The sequence below is a fragment of the Bubalus kerabau genome, chromosome 11 (assembly GCF_029407905.1).
Source record: "Bubalus kerabau isolate K-KA32 ecotype Philippines breed swamp buffalo chromosome 11, PCC_UOA_SB_1v2, whole genome shotgun sequence".
NCBI lineage: Eukaryota > Metazoa > Chordata > Mammalia > Artiodactyla > Bovidae > Bubalus > Bubalus kerabau.
The window spans coordinates 61,642,636-61,664,958 of NC_073634.1; the positions used below are offsets into that span (position 1 = coordinate 61,642,636).

The 22,323-nt window shown below is 39.2% G+C and overlaps 1 pseudogene; it reads right to left on the reverse strand.

Annotated features, from left to right (window-relative positions):
- Positions 1-17,438: 17,438 nt before the first annotated feature.
- Positions 17,439-22,323, reverse strand: part of LOC129623825 (phosphatase and actin regulator 3-like) — a 146,393-nt pseudogene continuing 141,508 nt past the window's right edge.

A 22,323-nucleotide genomic window follows, 5' to 3' on the forward strand; every position in this document is an offset into this window, starting at 1 on the left:
AAACCTTGAGAAATAAATGAAAGAGAATTGTGTGTTTCAGAAGCTGGTCCCATTTCTGATTCAGAGCTTTGGAACTCTGGGAAGATGAAGAGAGAGCTGGAAAAATGGGAGACCCTAGATACAGAAGCTTAGCTGGTTGTGAAATTTCTCACTGAAAATCTTTCTAACTATTATGTTTAAATCTTTTTAAAAAATCTAGAAATTATAAATGCTGGAAACACTGTTATAATCTCCAGGAATCATATTTATTATGAGGTTTGGAACCCTGGTGGCTCAGATGGTAAAGTGTCTGCCTACAATGTGGGAGACCCCAGTTCGATTCCTGGGTCGGGAATATCCCCTGGAGAAGGAAATGGCAATCCACTCCAGCACTCTTGCCTGGAAAATCCCATGACGGAGGAGCCTGATAGGCTACAGTCCATGGGGTCGCAAAGAGTCAGACACGACTGAGCAACTTCACTTTTCACTTTGGAACACTGAGAATGACTTTTCCCAGACTGCAAACTGTTTATAAACTTACACAATACTTTATATCACAAGAAATACTAAGCAGAGGTTTCTGGAATGAAATAACTTAGGAGCGAAGCATTGGACAAACATTAGCCAAATAAAGTTGACATTGATTTCAGATGAAATTCTTGAACTGATTTTAAGAGGAAATGATTAGTGATTACCTGAAAGAAGGGCTTCCCTGGTGCCTCAGACAGTAAAGAATCTGCCTGCAATGCTGGAGACTTGGGTTCAATCCCTGGGTTGGGAAGATCCCATGAAGGATGGCATGGAAACGTACTCCAGCATTCTTGCCTGGAGAATCCCCCATGGACAGAGGTGCCTGGCAGACTACAGTCCACCAGGTCGCAGAGTCAGACATGATTGAGCAACAAAGCATAGCACATGGCACCTGAAAAAAGGAACACATACTCTGCAGTGCCAGTATGAGCTCACACAAATAGTCATCTCAGACTAATTAAATTCTTCTTTTAATATGGTTTGTAGTTTAATAGACTGGGGATATTAGAGGTTTGACAAGATTTCTGATGTTTTCCTTGTTGACAACATAAAGTGAGCTGAATATTAAAAGCAATTTCTACTTGAAAAAAAGTTATGATAAAGTGTAAATAATTTAAAAATATTAAACTAATACTATTTTTTCTTTTTTTTTATTTTTTTAATTTTATTTTATTTTTAAACTTTACATAATTGTATTAGTTTTGCCAAATATCAAAATGAATCCACCACAGGTATACATGTGTTCCCCATCCTGAACCCTCCTCCCTCCTCCCTCCCCATTCCATCCCTCTGGGTCATCCCAGTGCACCAGCCCCAAGCATCCAGTATCGTGCATCGAACCTGGACTGGCAACTCCTTTCATACATGATATTTTACATGTTTCAATGCCATTCTCCCAAATCTTCCCACCCTCTCCCTCTCCCACAGAGTCCATAAGACTGTTCTATACATCAGTGTCTCTTTTGCTATCTCGTATACAGGGTTATTGTTACCATCTTTCTAAATTCCATATATATGCGTTAGTATACTGTATTGGTGTTTTTCTTTCTGGCTTACTTCACTCTGTATAATAGGCTTCAGTTTCATCCACCTTATTAGAACTGATTCAAATGTATTCTTTTTAATGGCTGAATAATACTCCATTGTGTATATGTACCACTGCTTTCTTATCCATTCATCTGCTGATGGACATCTAGGTTGCTTCCATGTCCTGGCTATTATAAACAGTGCTGCGATGAACATTGGGGTACACGTGTCTCTTTCCCTTCTGGTTTCCTCAGTGTGTATGCCCAGCAGTGGGATTGCTGGATCATAAGGCAGTTCTATTTCCAGTTTTTTAAGGAATCTCCACACTGTTCTCCATAGTGGCTGTACTAGTTTGCATTCCCACCAACAGTGTAAGAGGGTTCCCTTTTCTCCACACCCTCTCCAGCATTTATTACTTGTAGACTTTTGGATCGCAGCCATTCTGACTGGTGTGAAATGGTATACCTCATAGTGGTTTTGATTTGCATTTCTCTGATAATGAGTGATGTTGAGCATCTTTTCATGTGTTTGTTAGCCATCTGTATGTCTTCTTTGGAGAAATGTCTATTTAGTTCTTTGGCCCATTTTTTGATTGGGTCATTTATTGTCTGGAGTTGAGCTGTAGGAGTTGCTTGTATATTCTCGAGATTAGTTGTTTGTCAGTTGCTTCATTTGCTATTATCTTCTCCCATTCTGAAGGCTGTCTTTTCACCTTGCTAATAGTTTCCTTTGATGTGCAGAAGCTTTTAAGGTTAATTAGGTCCCATTTGTTTATTTTTGCTTTTATTTCCAATATTCTGGGAGGTGGGTCATAGAGGATCCTGCTGTGATGTATGTCAGAGAGTGTTTTGCCTATGTTCTCCTCTAGGAGTTTTATAGTTTCTGGTCTTACATTGAGACCTTTAATCCATTTGGAGTTTATTTTTGTGTATGGTGTTAGAAAGTATTCTAGTTTCATTCTTTTACAAGTGGTTGACCAGATTTCCCAGCACCACTTATTAAAGAGATTGTCTTTAATCCATTGTATATTCTTGCCTCCTTTGTCAAAGATAAGGTGTCCATATGTGCGTGGATTTATCTCTGGGCTTTCTATTTTGTTCCATTGATCTATATTTCTGTCTTTGTGCCAGTACCATACTGTCTTGATAACTGTGGCTTTGTAGTAGAGCCTGAAGTCAGGTAGGTTGATTCCTCCATTTCCATTCTTCTTTCTCAAGATCGCTTTGGCTATTCGAGGTTTTTTGTATATCCATACAAATTGTGAAATTTGTTCCAGCTCTGTGAAGAATGCTGTTGGTAGCTTGATAGGGATTGCATTGAATCTATAGATTGCTTTGGGTAGTATACTCATTTTCACTATATTGATTCTTCCAATCCATGAACATGGTATATTTCTCCATCTGTTAGTGTCCTCTTTGATTTCTTTCACCAGTGTTTTATAGTTTTCTATATATAGGTCTTTAGTTTCTTTAGGTAGATATATTCCTAAGTATTTTATTCTTTCCATTGCAATGGTGAATGGAATTGTTTCCTTAATTTCTCTTTCTGTTTTCTCATTATTAGTGTATAGGAATGCAAGTGATTTCTGTGTGTTGATTTTATATCCTGCAACTTTACTATAGTCATTGATTAGTTCTAGTAATTTTCTGGTGGAGTCTTTAGGGTTTTCTATGTAGAGGATCATGTCATCTGCAAACAGTGAGAGCTTTACTTCTTCTTTTCCAATTTGGATTCCTTTTATTTCTTTTTCTGCTCTGATTGCTGTGGCCAAAACTTCCAAAACTATGTTGAATAGTAATGGTGAAAGTGGGCACCCTTGTCTTGTTCCTGACTTTAGAGGAAATGCTTTCAATTTTTCCCCATTGAGGATAATGTGTGCTGTGGGTTTGTCATATATAGCTTTGATTATGTTGAGGTATGTTCCTTCTATTCCTGTTTTCTGGAGAGTTTTTATCATAAATGGATGTTGAATTTTGTCAAAGGCTTTCTCTGCATCTATTGAGATAATCATATGGTTTTTATTTTTCAATTTGTTAATGTGGTGTATTACATTGATTGATTTGCGGATATTGAAGAATCCTTGCATCCCTGGGATAAAGCCCACTTGGTCATGGTGTATGATCTTTTTAATGTGTTGTTGGATTCTGATTGCTAGAATTTTGTTAAGGATTTTTGCATCTATGTTCATCAGTGATATTGGCCTGTAGTTTTCTTTTTTTGTGGGATCTTTGTCAGGTTTTGGTATTAGGGTGATGGTGGCCTCATAGAATGAGTTTGGAAGTTTACCATCCTCTGCAATTTTCTGGAAGAGTTTGAGCAGGATAGGTGTTAGCTCTTCTCTAAATTTTTGGTAGAATTCAGCTGTGAAGCCGTCTGGACCTGGGCTTTTGTTTGCTGGAAGATTTTTGATTACAGTTTCAATTTCCGTGCTTGTGATGGGTCTGTTAAGATTTTCTATTTCTTCCTGGTCGAGTTTTGGAAAGTTGTACTTTTCTAAGAATTTGTCCATTTCTTCCACGTTGTGCATTTTATTGGCATATAATTGTTGATAGTAGTCTCTTATGATCCTTTGTATTTCTGTGTTGTCTGTTGTGATCTCTCCATTTTCATTTCTAATTTTATTGATTTGATTTTTCTCCCTTTGTTTCTTGATGAGTCTGGCTAATGGTTTGTCAATTTTATTTATCCTTTCAAAAAACCAGCTTTTGGTTTTGTTGATTGTTGCTATGATCTCTTTTGTTTCTTTTGCATTTATTTCTGCTCTAAGTTTTAAGATTTCTTTCCTTCTACTAACCCTGGGGTTCTTCATTTCTTCCTTTTCTAGTTGCTTTAGGTGTAGAGTTAGGTTATTTATTTGACTTTTTTCTTGTTTCTTGAGGTGTGCCTGTATTGCTATGAACTTTCCCCTTAGGACTGCTTTTACCGTGTCCCACAGGTGTTGGGTTGGTGTGTTTTCATTTTCATTCGTTTCTATGCAAATTTTGATTTCTTTTTTTATTTCTTCTGTGATTTGTTGGTTATTCAGCAGCGTGTTGTTCAGCCTCCATATGTTGGAATTTTTAATAGTTTTTCTCCTGTAATTGAGATCTAATCTTACTGCATTGTGGTCAGAAAAGATGCTTGGAATGATTTCTATTTTTTTGAATTTACCAAGGCTAGCTTTATGGCCCAGGATGTGATCTATCCTGGAGAAGGTTCCAGGTGCGCTTGAGAAAAAGGTGAAATTCATTGTTTTGGGATGAAATGTCCTATAGATATCAATTAGGTCTAACTGGTCTATTTTATCGTTTAAAATTTGTGTTTCCTTGTTAATTTTCTGTTTAGTTGATCTATCCATAGGTGTGAGTGGGGTATTAAAGTCTCCCACTATTATTGTGTTGTTGTTAATTTCTCCTTTCATACTTGTTAGCATTTGTCTTACATACTGCGGTGCTCCCGTGTTGGGTGCATATATATTTATAATTTTATATCTTCTTCTTGGATTGATCCTTTGATCATTATGTAGTGACCATCTTTGTCTCTTTTCACAGTCTTTGTTTTAAAGTCTATTTTATCTGATATGAGTATTGCTACTCCTGCTTTCTTTTGGTCCCTATTTGCATGGAAAATCTTTTTCCAGCCCTTCACTTTCAGTCTGTATGTGTCCCCTGTTTTGAGGTGGGTCTCTTGTAGACAACATATGTAGGGGTCTTGTTTTTGTATCCATTCAGCCAGTCTGTCTTTTGGTTGGGGCATTCAACCCATTTACGTTTAAGGTAATTACTGATAAGTATGACCCCGTTGCCATTTACGTTATTGTTTCGGGTTCGAATTTATACACCATTTTTGTGTTTCCTGTCTAGAGAATATCCTTTAGTATTTGTTGGAGAGCTGGTTTGGTGGTGCAGAATTCTCTCAGCTTTTGCTTGTCTGAAAAGCTTTTGATTTCTCCTTCATACTTGAATGAGATCCTTGCTGGGTACAATAATCTGGGCTGTAGGTTATTTTCTTTCATCATTTTAAGTATGTCTTGCCATTCCCTCCTGGCTTGAAGAGTTTCTATGGAAAGATCAGCTGTTATCCTTATGGGTATTCCCTTGTGTGTTATTTGTTGTTTTTCCCTTGCTGCTTTTAATATTTGTTCTTTGTGTTTGATCTTTGTTAATTTGATTACTATGTGTCTTGGGGTGTTTCGCCTTGGGTTTATCCTGTTTGGGACTCTCTGGGTTTCTTGGACTTGGGTGATTATTTCCTTCCCCATTTTAGGGAAGTTTTCAACTATTATCTCCTCAAGTATTTTCTCATGGTCTTTCTTTTTGTCTTCTTCTTCTGGGACCCCTATGATTCAAATGTTGTAGCGTTTAATATTGTCCTGGAGGTCTCTGAGATTGTCCTCATTTCTTTTAATTTGTTTTTCTTTTATCCTCTCTGATTCATTTATTTCTACCATTCTATCTTCTAATTCACTAATCCTATCTTCTGCTTCTGTTATTCTACTATTTGTTGCCTCCAGAGTGTTTTTAATTTCACTTATTGCATTATTCATTATATATTGACTCTTTTTTATTTCTTCTAAGTCCTTGTTAAACCTTTCTTGCATCTTCTCAATCCTTGCCTCCAGGCTATTTATCTGTGATTCCATTTTAATTTCAAGATTTTGGATCCATTTCACTATCATTATTCGGAATTCTTTATCAGGTAGATTCCCTATCTCTTCCTCTTTTGTTTGGTTTGGTGGGCATTTATCCTGTTCCTTTATCTGCCGGCTATTCCTCTGTCTCTTCATCTTGTTTAAATTGCTGAGTTTGGGGTGTCCTTTCTGTATTCTGGCAGTTTGTGGAGTTCTCTTTATTGTGGCGTTTCCTCGCTGTGTGTGGGTTTGTACAGGTGGCTTGTCAAGGTTTCCTGGTTAGGGAAGCTTGTGTCGATGTTCTGGTGGATGGAGCTGTATTTCTTCTCTCTGGAGTATAATGAAATGTCCAGTAATGAGTTATGAGATGTCTATGGTTTTGGGGTGACTTTGGGCAGCCTGTATCTTGAAGCTCAGGGCTGTGTTCCTTTGTTGCTGGAGAATTTGCTTGGTATGTCTTGCCCTGGAACTTGTTGGCCCTTGTGTGGTGCTTGGTTTCAGTGTCGGTATGGAGGCGTTTGATGAGCTCCTGTCAATTAATGTTCCTTGGAGTCAGGCATTCCCTGGAGTCAGGGTTTGTACTTAAGCCTCCTACTTCCAGTTATCGGTCTTATTTTTACAGTAGTTTCAAAACTTCTCCTTCTATACAGCACCATTGATAAAACATCTACATTAAAGATGAAAAGTTTCTCTACTGTGAGGGTCACTCAGAGAGGTTCACAGTGTTACATGGAGAAGAGAAGTGGGAGGAGGGAGTTAGAGGTGACCCAAATGAGATGAGGTGGAATCAATAGTGGAGAGAGTGGGCTAGCCAGTAGTCACTTCCTTATGTGCACTCCACAACTGGACCGCTCAGAGATGTTCATGGAGTTATACAGAGAAGAGAAGAAGGAAGCAGGAGACAGAGGTGGCCAGAAGGATAAAAGGGGGAAATGAAAAGGAGGGAGACAGATCCAGCCAGTAATCAGTTCCCTAAGTGTTCTCCACCATCTGGAACACACAGAGATTCACAGAGTTGGGTAGAGTAGAGAGGGGTTAGGGAGGAGATACAGGCGACCTGGTGGAGAAAACGGAGAGTCCAAAGGGAGAGAGAGCAGTCAAGCCAGTAATCTCATTCCCTAGTGAAAAATGGGTCCTGAAGATTGGGTTCTTAAAGGTACAAAATTGGTAACAAATACATAAAAGCAAAAATTAAAAATCTAGAGTAGAGTTTGGAATTTCAAAAATGCGATGTTAATGAAAAGAAGAAGGAAAAGAAAGAGAGAAAAAACGAACAAAGAAAAACAAACAAGGTTGCGAAAATTATAAAGAAACTACAGGTACAAAATTGATAACTAATACCAAAAAGCAAAAATTAAAAATCTAGAGTAGAGTTTGGAATTTCAAAAATACAATGTTAAAAAAAAAGAAGAAGAAGAAAAATAAAGAGAGAAAACAAACAAACCAACAAAAACAATGTCGCAAAAATTATAAAGAAAATACAGGTACAAAATTGATATCAAATACCAAAAAGCATAAATTAAAAATCTTGAGTAGAGTTTGGAATTGCAGATATACGATGTTATATAAAAGAAGCAGAGAAAGAAACGGGGGGGGGGGGAAGAAAAAAAAAGTCAGAAATTATAAAAAAAAAACTATATGTACAAAATTGATAACATATACCAAAAGGCTAAAATTAAAAATCTAGAGTAGAGTTTGGAATTTCAAAAATACAATGTTAAAGAAAAGAAGAAGGAAAAGAAAGGGAGAAAAAATGAACAAAGAAAAACAAACAAGGTCGCGAAAATTATAAAGAAACTACAGGTAAAAAATTGATAACTAATACCAAAAAGCAAAAGTTAAAAATCTAGAGTAGAGTTTGGAATTTCAAAAATACAATGCTAAAAAAAAGAAGAAAAATAAAGAGAGAAAACAAACAAACCAACAAAAACAATGTCGCAAAAATTATAAAGAAAATACAGGTACAAAATTGATATCAAATACCAAAAAGCATAAATTAAAAATCTTGAGTAGAGTTTAGAATTGCAGATATACGATGTTATACAAAAGAAGAAGAGAAAGAAACAGAGGGAAAAAAAAGTCACAGACATTATGAAAAAAACTATAGGTACAAAATTGATAACATATACCAAAAGGCTAAAATTAAAAATCTAGAGTAGAGTTTGGAATTTCAAAAATACAATGCTAAAGAAAAGAAGAAAAAGAAAAAGAGAAAAACAAAACAAAACATGGTCAAAAAATTATAAAATATATATATGAAGTTTGCTGAAGAAGAAAAAAAAATAGGGTCTTTTTTTTTTTTGCAAAGTAATAGTTATAAAAGTGAAAATTAAAGGACAATAGAGAACTTAAAAAAATTTTTTAATTAAAAAAAGAAAAAAGAAAGAAAGATTGATCGTAAAAATAGTAAAAATATATCTAGGTCTTTCTCTGGTTTTGTTGTGAGTATTGTGGGTTCAGTTCATTTTTGGCTAGTTCCTTGGTCTGACTTTTATTTCTCAAGATCTATAGGCCCCTTCCTATGTAGTCTGTAGTAACCACAGGGTTTTAATCTATAGCCTGTAGCTTCCAAGGCGTTTCCCTCTGTTATAGCTTCTTCTGTTTGCTGGTCTCTTCAGTGTCTGGTTCCCGCCCTGACACAAAGGGGACGGTGGAGGACACTATTTTTTTTATTTTATTTAGGCTCACTTGTTCAGCCGCGCTGTGGGGAGGGAGGGATACTGCAAACAGATAACATTGGCGTGCGCTCGCAGTGCCTCAGCCACACTGGGTCTGCCCCCGCTCATGGTGCGTGTAGCCTCCCTGCCCACACTGCTTGGGCTCTAGGTTGTTCCGCCGGGAACAATCAGAGGCCGGCCCTGGGCTGAGCTCCCAGGTCCAAGCCGCTCAGGTTCAGGCACTCGGGTAGTCCTCAGAGGCGCAGACTCGGTTGGGCCTGCGTTTTGTGCTCTTCCCAGATCCGAGCAGCTCAGGTGATGTTTGGTGGGCGCCAATGCTGCGACCTATCGCCTCCCCGCCACTCGGTTATCTGGGTGTAAAACCGGCCCACCTTCTCAGGCAGATGTTGACCATCCAGATCCCCAAGATGTTTTAGTTAGCAAAGAAGTCTGCTTACAGTTTTATAGATAGTGTCTCTCTTGGGCTGCGATTGCCCCCTTACGGCTCTGGCTGCCTGTCACCGGAGGGGGAAGGTCTGCAACCGGCTATCTCTGTTCAGTCCTTTGTTCTGTACGAGGGCCTGGTGGTGTCTTGGGTTAGGGCTGGCTTTTCACGTGGTAGATATCCCACAGTCTGGTTTGCTAGCCCAAATTATTTCGCTCAGATAGCGCTCAGGACATTCGGGCCATTTCTTACTCTAAGGGACACAGCCCACGCCGCGCTTCCCTGCCCAGCCCCCACTTGCTAATGCCGTGTGCAGGCGTCTGCGCTGCTTCTCCGCTGGGGGAGTTACCATAGGGCTCACAATCTGCGATTTTTAATTGTTTATTTATTTTTTTTCTTCCTTTTATGTTGCCCTCTGTGCTTCCAAAGCTCGGCACAGATTCGGCAGTGAGAAGGTTTCCTGGTGTTTGGAAACTTCTCTCTTTTTAAGACTCCCTTCCCGGGATGGAACTCCGTCCCTCCCTCTTTTGTCTCTTTTTTTGTCTTTTATATTTTTTCCTACCTCCTTTCAAAGAGTTGGGTTCCTTTTCTGGGTGCCTGATGTCCTCTGCCGGCATTCAGAAGTTGTTTTGTGGAATTTACTCGACGTTTAAATGCTCTTTTGATGAATTTGTGGGGGAAAAAGTGTTCTCCCCATCTACTCCTCCGCCATCTTGGCTCCTCCCTGCCTAATACTATTTATTAATGAGCCTCACTTGTAGCTCAGTTGGTAAAGAATCTGCCTGCAATGCAGTAGACTTGGGAGGATGTAGACATCCTTGGGTTGAGCATTGATCCATCTAACACAGCTATTGTAATTCATTCTCTACTTTGAGAGAGTGAAATCTCTAAGGAATGCATCTGGTTTTGTCATGTGGTGGGCATTGTCTTTTTCTTCCTACAACCACTTCCATGAGTTTTCTAGTGCAATTTGTAGTTTAATCAGTTCAGTTCAGTTGCTCAGTTGTGTCTAACTCTTTGCGACCCCATGAATCACAGCACACCAGGCCTCCCTGTCCATCACAAACTCCCAGAGTTCATTAAGACTCACATCCATCAAGTAAGTGATGCCATCCAGCCATCTCATCCTCTGTTGTCACCTTCTCCTCCTGCCCCCAATCTCTCCCAGCATCAGAGTCTTTTCCAATGAGTCAACTCTTTGCATGAGGTGGCCAAAGTATTGGAGTTTCAGCTTTAGCATCATTCCTTCCAAAGAAATCCCAGGGCTGATCTCCTTCAGAATGGACTGGTGGATCTCCTTGCAGTCCAAGGGACTCTCAAGAGTCTTCTCCAACACCACAGTTCGAAAGCATCGATTCTTTGGCACTCAGCTTTCTTCACAGTACAACTCTCACATCCATACATGACCACTGGAAAAACCATAGCCTTGACTAGACAGAACTTTGTTGGCAAAGTAATGTCTCTGCTTTTCAATATGCCATCTAGGTTGGTCATAACTTTCCTTCCAAGGAGTAAGCGTCTTTTAATTTCATGACTGCAATCACCATCTGCAGTGATTTTGGAGCCCAGAAAAATAAAGTCTAACACTGTTTCCACTGTTTCCCCATCTATTTCCCATGAAGTGATGGGACTGGATGCCATGATCTTCGTTTTCTGAATGTTGAACTATAAGCCAACTTTTTCACTCTCCTCTTTCACTTTCATCAAGAGGCTTTTTAATTCCTCTTCACTTGCTGCCATAAGGGTAGTGTCATCTGCATATTTGAGCTTATTGATATTTCTTCCGGCAATCTTGATTCCAGCTTGTGCTTCTTCCAGCCCAGCATTTCTCATGATGTACTCTGCATATAAGTTAAATAAGCAGGGTGACAATATACAGCCTTGACGTACTCCTTTTCCTATTTGGAACCAGTCTGTTGTTCCATGTCCAGTTCTAACTGTTGCTTCCTGACCTGCATATAGGTTTCTCAAGAGACAGGTCAGGTGGTCTGGTATTCCCATCTCTTTCAGAATTTTCCACAGTTTATTGTGATCCACACAGTCAAAGGCTTTGGCATAGTGAATAAAGCAGAAGTACGTGCTTTTCTGGAACTCTCTTGCTTTTTTGATGACCCAGTGGATGTTGGTAATTTGATCTCTGGTTCCTCTGCCTTTTCTAAAACCAGCTTGAACATCAGGAAGTTCACGGTTCACATATTGCTGAAGCCTGGCTTGGAGAAGTTTGAGCATTACTTTACTAGTGTGTGAGATGAGTGCAATTGTGTGGTAGGTGAGCATTCTTTGGCATTGCCTTTCTTTGGGATTGGAATGAAAACTGACCTTTTCCAGTCCTGTGGCCACTGCTGAGTTTTCCAAATTTGCTGGCATATTGAGTGTAGCACTTTCACAGCATCAGCTTTCAGGATTTGAAATAGCTCAACTGGAATTCCATCACCTCCACTAGCTTTGTTCATAGTGATGCTTTCTAAGGCCCACCTGACTTCACATTCCAGGATGTGTGGCTCTAGGTCAGTGATCACACCATTGTGATTATCTGGGTCATGAAGATCTTTTTTGTACAGTTCTTCTGTGTGTTCTTGCCACCTCTTCTCAATATCTTCTGCTTCTGTTAGGTCCATACCATTTCTGTCCTTTATCGAGCCTATCTTTGCATGAATTGTTCCCTTGGTATCTCTAATTTTCTTGAAGAGATCTCTAGTCTTTCCCATTCTGTTGTTTTCCTCTATTTCTTTGCATTGATTGCTGAGGAAGGTTTTCTTATCTCTTCTTGCTATTCTTTGGAACTCTGCATTCAGATGCTTATATCTTTCCTTTTCTCCTTTGCTTTTTGCTTCTCTTCTTTTCACAGCTATTTTTAAGGCCTCCTCAGACAGCCATTTTGCTTTTTTGCATTTCTTTTCCATGGGGATGTTCTTGATCCCTGTCTCCTGTACAATGTCACGAACCTCCATCCATAGTTCATCAGGCACGCTATCTATTCGATCTAGTCCCTTAAATCTATTTCTCACTTCCACTGTATAAACATATAATCATTGTAGTTTAATATATCCTGCTTAAAAACATTTTATTCTCTCTTCATTACATTATAGGTAATATTCAACCAACTTCATGGCTTAAAGGCCAGGGACATTCTGGAAACTGAGAATTATTGAAGCAGGGTGATGAATGGGGCATTTTCTATATTAGTTTGCTTTTGTATACGTTTAAAATTTCTAATAATAAAAATTTTAAAGTAAACTCAAATTTGATTATTTTAGGTACTTTTTATCTCTTTAACTTTTTTCTTTTTAATTAATTAAATTATTTTAATTGGAGGATAATTACTTTACAATATTGTGATGGTTTTACAATAAAAAAAACTCAGAGATTTTATTAGATTCTATGAGTCATATATTAATAATCTATTATTAAAAGCTGATGCAATATGTAATACTCAAATAGTAGAATTTTAATGTATAGGAAAAGAGAGTAAGTGTTCCATAGTATGTTATGGATTAAACAACCATTGATCTAAGATATCCACTTTTGAATACTACAATCAAAGCATAGACAAACTGGAACATATTCATAGGAGAGTGGTTAAAATGATGTATATCTAACAATCTACATAAATTTGGTTGAAGAAATATTTAGCTTGATCAAAAAAAATCTGGTATAATATTATCAACTTTTTAACATTCATTAAGGTTAAACAGAAGTAGGTTTATTTTTCCTGACCACTGATAAAACCAGTATTTAGTAGGTGCATGGAAAGAGTTTTGGTATCTACATAATTTAAGTTATCCAGAGATGAAAGAATCTGCCTGCAATGCAGGAGACCCGGTTAATCCCTGGGTCAGGAAGATCCCCTGCAGAAGGGAATGGCAACGCACTCCAGTATTCTTGTCTGGAGAATTCCATGTACAGAGGACTCTTTCGGGCTACAAAGAGTCAGACATGACTGAGCAACTACAGAAAAGCACAAAGATGAAAGAGCTATTTTGAATGACAGAGAATTGGATCTCATGAAGAGGATCCAAGCAATAGTTTATTCATTAGATTTCAAAAGTTTTGTAGTTTCTTCTAACTAGACCTAAAATTTTGTAATGGGTGAAACTTTGACACTTTTAGTTTGTAGTTATCTCTAAAACTATGCGTCACATTCTACCTGATTTCCCAGTTTTACAGTCACCATTGCCTATTATAACCACACTAAAGTGTTTGAACCAGACAAGTGAAATCTCATTGCTTTGAGTCAAGTTACAAAGGGCACAATATGCATCTTACTTGACTGAGGGCAGTGGGATTTATGTTGCCGTAAGTACTAAAATCGGAGAAGGCAATGGCAACCCACTCCAGTACTCTTGCCTGGAAAATTCCATGGATGGAGGAGCCTGGTAGGCCGCAGTTCATGGGGTCGCTAAGAGTCGGACACAACTGAGCGACTTCACTTTCACTTTTCACTTTCATGCATTGGAGAAGGAAATGGCAACCCACTCCAGTGTTCTTGCCTGGAGAATCCCAGGTACGGGGGAGCCTGGTGGGCTGCCGTCTATGGGGTCGCACAGAGTCGGACACGACTGACGCGACTTAGCAGCAGCAGCAGCAGTACTAAAATACCAAGCCCATGAGAGTGCTTATGGGAGGAAAAATTCTACACTTGCCAAATGGTGTTAAGCCATAAAGTGGTGGAGCACATGTGGAATATACTACCTCCTAACCTGACAGGTGAAGTTAAATGTTGTGGGTGGGGAATCAATAGCCTCCCTATGTATCTGTCTTTCCTCTTCAGCTATATTGGTATAGCTGCTCCCTTGACTCCCTCTAGACATATCCTGAAACTCATAGTTTTGGCTTTTACTTTTCTTGCTAACTCTTCTCATATCTCCTTATGCAATTTAGGGAAAATCTTTTTTTTTTTTAAGTGACATTTAGTGCTCTACCACTGTGATTTTTCAAGGCAATTTCAGTCTATTGCTTTGAGATGCCTGATGAATGAGAAACATGTTTCAAGAATGCCAATCAAGCATGCACAGACATACATATGGTGAATTTTTAAGTTCCTTCCAGCTGTCATAGGATAGGTTTATATGCAAAAGAGATATTTTGCATTTAATAGAATTTAAATTTCTCATTTGTATATAAATTTAATATTTTTTTCTAAATGTTTGTCAGGTATAGTCTCTTTTGATCATAACAAGTACTATTAAAAAACAAATGTGTCATGAGGAAACTGAGACCTAAGTGTCTTTGCTCAAGGTCACATTCCTGGTTAAAGGTCAGAAGGGCTATAGAGATGCACCTACTATACCATACTCATTCCCACTAGACAGGAGGAGAACCAGGCTTTGAATCTTGGACTTCTAATTATAAGTTCAGTGTTCTTTTCACTATGCCATGTGACCTTTCCAAGTAAAATGCCACAGCTTTCCAACATGGTAATTAGCTTTCAGTGTGACTTTGAGGCTTTCGGTATGACTTCTAGGGGAGATGGAGAAAGAGAGAGAAATCCCAAGTGAAAAACTCCAGTTAACCCTAGCAAGTGAATTTGATTTATTTTTCCTATGGATCTAATCAGTGTTGGAATTAATCTGAAATGTATAACTACGTTTTTTCATCTGTAGTTTGCCATATAGAGCTACTTTAAAAAGCACTCAGTGACATTTTTAGAGTAAATATGACAGGCAAATGTAAATGTAATTACACAAGTCATATATGGTGTGAGTCATTTGTAAAGTTCACTACGAATGAACTATACTGTACAGAATCCATTTGTCACTTAAGAAAATGAGATCATCTGCTTTTACATATGAAGGAAGAAATTTAGCAGTGCATTAAACCCAGTCTAAGCCAGAAAATGTCCAAATTAGCATTCCCCAATGGATTGGGTTCAAATAATCTAACCATGAAGATAATCCCCATTTACTCCTTTCCTGCTGAAGACTGGTAGAGAAAAGGAGTGGAAAATTTGAACAACTTGTGTATGACTTTAATTTTTTGTGTGTTTGAAAGGATACCTGAAAAAACACAGGTGGATATCTCTTCTGTTTAACCTCTTCCTTATCCTATGTCTCTATATTATATATTTTCATAATATACAAGTTCTAATATTCTGTGCAATAATATGCAATTGTGAAAACAATGAATTTCTTTGTGATATAACTGGCCAGATCAGAGAGAGATAGGTTAAACTCATAAGAACTAAAACAAAGTATTTTTCATTGCTATGCCTGCATGTTAAGTCGCTTCAATGTGTCTGACTCTTTGTAATCCTATGGACTGTAGCCCACCAGACTCCTCTATCCATGTGATTCTCCAGGCAAGAATACTGGAGTGGGTTTTCATGCCCTCCTCCAGAGGATCTTTCCAACCCAGGAACCGAACTTGCATCTCTTATGTCTCCTGCATTGGCAGGCATATTCTTTACAACTAGTGCCACCTGGGAAGCCCACTTATAAACTTGTAATGAACTAAAACAAAGTATTTTTCATTGCTATATAGAGGTACTAAAAGCTGAACATAGTAAAATTTATTTTCTCAGAATATATGCTCTCCATGCTACTGTTGCTGTCTGTAATTGGTTTTGAAATAACTTTTCCAAAAAGTGAAACTATGGAACAAGGAAGTATGTGCCACACTTTGGAAAAGTTATTTCAAAATGTAGGTTTTGAATTGTTCCTAATGCCCTGCCATGTGATTTGTAGTAGTAAGTCACTGTCTTTGTGTACTACCTTTTAAGGAATAAGCATTCTAGAGCACAGAATACTGACAGAGGGTGTGAAGCCAGTATTTTAAGAACAAAGCAATAAGGTGACTGAGGTGACTACCCACATCTCATCCTCTATCTCTAAATGCTAAATTTGGCCTCTTCTCCTCATGATTTTTGTTTGGTCTTGTTCAGTTTCCCCTCATCCGTTATCAGAGAGAGCTCTCCCATCTCCTCACTGCTGGAAGACAAGGGTTATTTCAGTCCCTCATGTTCCTTCCTGCTTCTAATATTTTTCCTTCTATGAGTTACTCCAGCAGCCAATGTTTAGAAAAAAATAAACACACGCACATGTATATGTGTATATACATATATATATTTATATATTATATATGTAATATATATATATTATATATGTAGTGTGTGTATATATATATATATATATATACATACACACACACACACACACACACACATATATTTAATTTTACTGTACAGACCTAAGGCATTGGTTCCAGAATTTCCTGAGATTGGTTCCAAACTCCACAGATGCTGAAGTCCCTTATATAAAATGACATAGTATTTGCATATAACCAGTACATATCTTCCTGTATACTTTAAATCATCTCTAGATTACTTATAATGGAGAGTACAATGTAAATGCTATATAAATAGCTGCTCTGTGACAAATTCAAATTTTGCTTTTTGAAAATTTCTGAAATTTTTTTCAGTTATTTTTGATCTATGGTGGGTTGAATTCAAAGATGTGGAACGTGTGGATATGGAGGGCAACCTGTATTTATATATACATATACTTCCTGTGACAAGATTCCTTTTTCTTTCTCTCCCTACCCCCTCCCTTCTCCTTTCCCCCCTCCCCTCCCCCTCCTTCCTTCTTTCCTTCCTATCTTTTTTCTAGCTTTTAGCATGATATATATTTCTATAGTGTAATGTTTCCTTGAGACTCTGAAGTAGTTAATTGGGAGATTTTCAGCAAATAAAAAATTTAAAACCACCAGTTTGTTTATAATGATTAGAATGATAATTTAATAATAAGAGGATAATATTGAGCAGTAGTTAAGGAGATATTTAACACTTTTTTTGTACTTTGGTTGTTTTGCTTCTGCTGCTGCTGCTACTGCTGCTAAGTCGCTTCAGTTGTGTCCGACTCTGTGCGACCCCATGGACGGCAGCCCACTAGGTTCCTCTGTCCCTGGGATTCTCCAGGCAAGAATATTGGAGTGGGTTGCGATTTCCTTCTCCAATGCATGAAAGTGAAAAGTGAAAGTGAAGTTGCTCAGTCGTCTTAGCGAACCCATGGACTGCAGCCTACCAGGCTCCTCCATCCATGGGATTTTCTCAGGATTTTTTTTTTTTTTTTTAATTTCCTGCAATAAGTAGTCATTTAATTAAAGAACAAAATTAACAGGAATCAAAATGTTGCAGCTGTACTTTTTGTTAGACATTATATAAAAAAAGAATATAATACAGTAAATAATGTTGTATAACAGGAACTTAAAGAGTTCTCTAATTGTGATGAGAATAAAAAGGTCTTTTCCACATGATACTGAAGACACTGCGTACACGTCTCTTGGTCACAGCCTCAGTGTGGTGACCCTGCACACGCACGTCACCATCCTCAGTCACACTGCAGAACTGCAAAACAAGGTGGGAAGGCAAATAACAGTTTTCTTCAGGTCGAGTTCCTGGGGTCTCTTCTGACCCCAACAGTTGACACTCCTCAGGCCCCAGAGAGTGAAGGGTGTCCTCTGGTCATTCTCTCACAGGTGAGCGTGGCCAGGATTTCACCTATGTGTGTGGTCCTGCTTCTCTGGCAAACACAGCAGGTAGTCATGAGCTGAACTTCAGGAAAGCTCCCTGATGAATGTTCAGTGTTGGTATCAAAATTTAAGCACAATTCTTCTCAGAAGAAAATCTCTATGGCCTTTGGAATCTTGTCGGATGCTTGCTTGATGCATGTACCTCCATTTCATTACTTTTGTATTCATTCAGTTCTTTACGAATTGCTGCCTTATCTGCTGCCGACAGTCTCATCCAGGGTTTGTCTGCCCGTCTGTCATAGTCCTGTGCTTTCTCCACCTCCACATAATCACTGAATCATATCAGAATTTTTCTGTCTCTCAGTTCATCAACCGTGGGTCTCTGATTAAGCTTTCTTGTCAACCTTTGCTTGATTTCTCTTCTTTCTTCTTGCTCTGTCTGATCATTCCTTTGTTTCAAGATATTTCTTCTCTCCAGTTCCTCCACCGCGGGTCTTTGGCTCAATCGTTCGGAGAGCTTCATTTAGATCTGCTGCTGGATCTCCTGCCGCTCCTCATCCGTCCTCTGGGGGGAAGATGTTTCGGTTCTCCAGCTCCTGCCTGCTGGGCCGGTTCCTTAGCTTCATCGCTAGGAGCTCCTCCTTGCATTTCCTCAGCAGCGTCCCAGAGATGATGGAGTCGTTCAGGGCCTCTTCGTCCTGATACAAGAGCAGGTCGTCCTTGAGTTCAGAATTCAGGATCAGGTTCTCCTTATTATCCTCGGACTCCTTGGCCACAGTCCGCTTACCGTCAGAGGCCCCGTCGAAGCTCCAGGCCTCCCCTCCCACTCCTTGCCCCACTCCACGCTGCACGTCCTCGACAGTCGGACGTCCACGCGCTTCTTCGGGGACCCTTTACTGTCCCTGCTTTGAAAGCTGTCCTGGCGGTGCTTGGTGGCCAGCGCCCTGTGCAGCTCCTCAATAACGTGGCTGGGGGACAGAGGCTGGTGGACGGTGGTGAGATGAGGAGACCCCATGGGCGTGGAAAGCTGTCCTGGGAGGGAAGGGTCAGTACTTTTCCCGCCAGAGCCTTGAAAGAGTACTGGAGTGGGTTGCCATTGCCTTCTGCTTCTACCCCATATATTTAAGCCAGGAAACTCTTCTCTACTCAATAACTTAACCCAGTTTTTGAAAGCTAGTTCTTTCCTGAAGCCTCAAAAGGAATAAGATTGTCATCTTAAGGGTGGGGAAATCCAATGAAATCTCATACTAAAAGTCGAATTCATGTAATCATTTTTTCCAAGGCAAAATCTTCAAGGAAATCTTTCATTATCTAATTTATCCCTTTATCTGTCTCACTCTTTTTATGTATATTATCTGTGTCTTTGGTGTCATGCTAACCTTGAGGGTCCTGGAACTTTCTAGTGCTTGCATTTAATAACAATTTACAAGCTATGCACCATCACTCAGTTTGAATAATGGTGAGCAAGGCTGAGGTCTAGCATAGGGAGAAATGGATTTGTAGATGCCTACAGGCCTATGTCTTCTTACAGAATGGCTGAAACCAGGCAAGAAATAGAGTAGTTTTTAAACTTCTACTACTAAGCCCCTTGAATCAATTTGTATGCTCCTGATTTTATTTTCAGGAGTATTTTTGTACGGTAATATAACCTACAGAGTATTTTTGCCTGATTATCAGTTATATTTTTAAATTATAGAAGAACATTTCCTGAGCTTCTATTGATTGCATCAGGCTATATTTGGTTCTATAAAAAATTCAACAAATATTAATTTAGTGCCAATTAAGAAGGAGACTAATCAATGCCTTAGAGGGAGAAGAGAAAACATAAAATACCACTCTCATTTTGCAGGATTTTATAATCTAGCTTAAAAGTTGTAGAAAAATTTCTGCAGGAACAATGCAAATCAGTGTAGGTGGGTACTAAATGTGTGTAAGTTTTAAGGGAAGAGAATATTTATAGGCAGCCAGAGCTGCTTATACATATGCCAGGATGGGTTTAAATGATGCATAGCAACCATTTTCTTTCCCTTTTCCTTCCTTTCCACTCCCCTCTTTTTCTTTTAAAACTCAACCTTTGGCTTTTGGATAGATTGTGATTTCCATCACTAAAAGAATTTTAGTGTTCTTGAACATTCCTCATCATCTCTGTGTCCTCACTGACTCTCACAGAGCCTGATGCAATGAGTTCACATGGCTAACTGAATGGAACCCACACCCAGTGAAAGCCATCAAAACCTTGTGACTCTTTTTTCCTTTCCAACCGCACACTCTGTCAAATTATCTGAGTTTGGAATTTTAGGGGGAAAAGGATTGCCTAATAACAGTTGTTTTTTGTTAACTTGTCTATGGCTCCCTTTGTTGTTGTCTTTGTTGTTCAGTTGTTAAGCTGTGTCCAACTCTTTGAAGTTATATACCCGGGGCTTTTGAATGCTTTCAAATTGTGGTGAACCATAAAGAAGTAGAGTTGGACCATAAAGAAGAACTGATGCTTTTGCATTGGGGTGCTGCAGAAGACTCTTGAGAATCCCCTGGACAGCAAGATGTAACCAGTCAATCCTTAAGGAAATAAACCCTGACTATTCATTGGAAGGAGTGATGTTGAAGCCGAAGCTCCAGTACTTTCGCCAACTGATACAAAGAGCTGACTCATTGGAAAAGACCCTGATGCTGGAAAAGACTGAAGGAAGGAGGAGAAGGGGGCCACAAAGGATGGTTGGATGGCATTGACATAATGGACATGAGTTTGAGTAAACTCTGGGAGATAGTGATGGACAGGAAAGCCTGGAATACTGCAGTTCATTGGGTCACATAGAGTTGGATACAATTTAGTGACTGAACAACAACAACAACAACTCAGGGCTTTGGTGGATATAAAAAATGAGTCATTATATTAAAACTCCAAAAGCTAATTTTAGGAAAGTAATATAGCCAGATCAGATCAGTTGCTCAGTCGTGTCTGACTCTTTGTGACCCCATGAATCACAGCACGCCAGGCCTCCCTGTCCATCACCAACTCTCAGAGTTCATGAGACTCACTTCCATCGAGTCAGTGATGCCATCCAGCCATCTCATCCTCTGTCGTCCCCTTCTCCTCCTGCCCCCAATCCCTCCCAGCATCAGAATCTTTTCCAATGAGTCAACTCTTCGCATGAGGTGGCCAAAGTACTGGAGTCTCAGCTTTAGCATCATTCCTTCCAAAGAAATCCCAGGGCTGATCTCCTTCAGAATGGACTGGTTGGATCTCCTTGCAGTCCAAGGGACTCTCAAGAGTCTTCTCCAACACCACAGTTCAAAAGCATCAATTCTTTGGTGCTCAGCTTTCTTCACAGTCCAACTCTCACATCCATACATGACTACTGGAAAAACCATAGCCTTGACTAGATGGACCTTTGTTGGCAAAGTAATGTCTCTGCTTTTGAATATGCTATCTAGGTTGGTCATAACTTTCCTTCCAAGGAGTAAGCCTCTTTTAATTTCATGGCTGCAGTCACCATCTGCAGTGATTTTGGAGCCCCAAAAAATAAAGTCTGACACTGTTTCCACTGTTTCCCCATCTATTTCCCATGAAGTGATGGGACCAGATGCCATGATCTTCGTTTTCTGAATGCTGAGCTTTAAGCCAACTTTGTCACTCTCCTCTTTCACTTTCATCGAGAGGCTTTTTAGTTCCTCTTCACTTTCTGCCATAAGGGCGGTGTCATCTGCATATCTGAGTTTATTGATATTTCTCCTGGCAATCTTGATTCCAGCTTGTGTTTCTTCCAGCCCAGCATTTCTCATGATGTACTCTGCATAGAAGTTAAACAAAAAGGGTGACAATATACAACCTTGATGTACTCCTATTCCTATTTGGAACCAGTCTGTTGTTCCATGTCCAGTTCTAACTGTTGCTTCTTGACCTGCATACTGCATACAAATTTCTCAAGAGGCAGATCAGGTGGTCTGGGATTCCCATCTCTTTCAGCATTTTCCACAGTTCATTGTGATCCACACAGTCAAAGGCTTTGGCATAGTCAATAAAGCAGAAATAGATGCTTTTCTGGAACTCTCTTGCTTTTTCCATGATCCAGCGGATGTTGGCAATTTGATCTCTTGTTCCTCTGCCTTTTTTAAAACCAGCTTGAACATCAGGAAGTTCATGATTCACATATTGCTGAAGCCTGGCTTGGAGAATTTTGAGCATTACTTTACTAGCGTGTGAGATGAGTGCAATTGTGTGGTAGTTTGAGCATTCTTTGATATTGGAATGAAAACTGACCTTCTCCAGTCCTGTGGCCACTGCTGAGTTTTCCAAATTTGCTGGTATATTGAGTGTAGCACTTTCACAGCATCATCTTTCAGGATTTGAAATAGCTCAACTGGAATTCCATCACCTCCACTAGCTTTGTTCGTAGTGATGCTTTCTAAGGCCCACTTGACCTCACATTCCAGGATGTCTGGAAGCTATAGTAAGTATTTTTTGCCAAAATCTTTTGACACTTTGCAATTTCAGTTCATTAATGTCACCTGGAAATTTCTGATTGAGTAATTAAATTTTGCTTTTAATACAATATAAAAAAGCCACAGAGTTGTAAAATATTCCCCAGTGCCAACTTGGAAGTGTTCTTGTT